A 2,461-nucleotide genomic window follows, 5' to 3' on the forward strand; every position below is an offset into this window, starting at 1 on the left:
CCTCACCCCCTCCCCCTCCCTCTTTTACACACATACGCACGCACAAGCGGGCGAGCCCACGCTCAAAGTCAACTCTTACCCTCGTACACATTCCTCAATCAAAATAATGCCATGGCCAATTCCTCACTGAACACCCCCTACCTCTTTACCGTTTGCCCATCCAATTTGTTGCCATCAAGTCGTCATCATTCACGAGATCACATTTCCACCATTTATTCTTCTTATTCTATTGTTTTTTCTATGGGATTTATCGGTTTATTTGTTTTTTGTTTTTGTTTTGTTAGTTTTTTCAATCTCTTTTTGCCTAGAGTAGTTATATGTTCTTTCTCACATTACAATATAAATTGCACCATATCTTTCATTCGTCGGGAATTTTTCTTATTACTTATTGTCGTTACTGCGAGATCTCCTTGCTTGAAGCCTTGTCGGATTTCATTCTTTCTATCCATTTCATCAATGATGATGGCCTCGCGTCGCTTTTGTCTACATGCTCCGCCCCACAGCTTAATGTGATCCTTTGTTTCGCGAGGAAAAGAGGGATTGTTTTCACATCACCGCATACGCCTCATCATCAACTTGATTGTTCCAATAGAAACGTAACGTGCACTATTTTTCAACAGGGAAATAGGGGGAGGGGAGGGGTGGCACGAATGGCTTACTTTCTGAAATGCGGGCATTCAGAATTCAGTCAGGTTGTTTTGTTTTTGGGTTTTTCTTTTCGGGGGGGGGGTTGTTTTGTTTTTTTTTACTTGTTGAAACGCAATACCCCCAACATTACAACTTTTTTTTTGCACAATTCAGTTCGTGCAATCACTCGATCAGCCCTGCTGAGTCGAGTCCTTGTCAGTGGATCAAGTGCTCTTTACAGGAAATGATGTTTTATTTCTCGAATACAGATCGCAACTCGAACCAAGCTCAAGACAAAAAAGGAACCAGAAACAATAATATTATTATACGTTGTACATCATGTACATTATGCCAAGTGTGCGGTGTGGGCTGTTCGAGATTTTGCTTCTTTTTTTTTTTTCTTCTTGCGTTTTGAATATGGTGTTGATGGCTCTCGATTTTCTAGACTTTTCTTGTCAAATACACTTACTTTTACTTTACTTTACTTTTCCGATCCAGCGGCCATTTGGGTTCTAGCCCTTCGTCCTGTCGAAATGACAAAGAATTTACAGGCTTTAATCAGCTGTGCTTTGTGTCAAATACGCAAGTTGTCAATGCTGGTGGCTGAAGGTGTTCGGGTTTTGATGGAGACACCTCAGTGTTGGTCGACTCCATGAGCATGCTTCAGGGCGTTTTAGCACGTCATTCCACGAAGGTTTTGAGAGGTTTCATAAAATAGTTTTCTTTCTGAAAGTTCTCTCACCAATTCCGTTGCCCCCCCCCCCAACCCGACCCCCACCCCACCTCAAGGAAAGCAAAGACAATTAACTTATTTTAAGTAAATATAATCAGCGAAAAGAATTAATTTTGTCAAGTGGTCTTTTGGTGTTGGAAAAAAAATCATTGAGGAGTGGCACATTAAAATTTCTCAGTAGATCTATCTCAAAGTTTGATGGACTAAACTGATTTTGTTTTGTGGAAGCATCAAGTCACATAATGAAATTTACCGAAATAGCATTTGAAACAATGCAGAAACCACTGCGTGGCAGATTGACTTACATTATTGAAAGCACGTGCTTGAGCTCTGGGGTACATTACAAAGTTTGTCATATTATGTGACACAGCGTGGTGGAATCAGGCACTCATCAAATTAGCGAAATCGGAGAAACGGGCATTTTTTCCGCTGATTTGGAAATTTGTGTTGAATTTTTAGTTTTTTCGCTCAACCTCTTTTATATAAAAACACATTTCCGTGTGAATTTTAGCGATAAACATTGATTAAAGGCAAACATTTTTTTCAAGGAATCTGTGGCCATTGGGGTTACAAAACTTTGGCAGCCATTTTCTCGCTAATTTTACCACTGAAACCAGGCAACCTTATCTGGTTTAAACACAAATATCTCGACTTCTGTTCAAGATAGACGGGTATTTGTTTCGTAGGAAGATAGACAAATGAACAAACTTTCAGATGATACCAATAACTGCACAAACCAAAAATTGACGAGCGGCTGATTCCACTGCGTCGTGACACATTATGGTGTGACAGTGTCGTTTTCCCAAACGTTGGTTCTCATTATTATAATGTGTTCCTGTCAGATGCTCGGTTTTAGAACTCTTCAATTTCTTCCCTAACAATATGGATTATGAAGTGTATAGAGCTTGCTGTTGAACGGGGATATGCATGAGCCATACGAATTATTATCATTATTGTTATTATTATGGTTATTGTTGAAATTATTGTTGTTATTATTATTATTATTATTATTATTATTATTATCATCATCATCATCATCATCATCATCATCATCATCATCATCATCATCATCATCATCATCAATAACAGAGCGCAGTTTGA

The sequence above is a fragment of the Aplysia californica genome, unplaced genomic scaffold, assembly GCF_000002075.1.
Source record: "Aplysia californica isolate F4 #8 unplaced genomic scaffold, AplCal3.0 scaffold02140, whole genome shotgun sequence".
NCBI lineage: Eukaryota > Metazoa > Mollusca > Gastropoda > Aplysiida > Aplysiidae > Aplysia > Aplysia californica.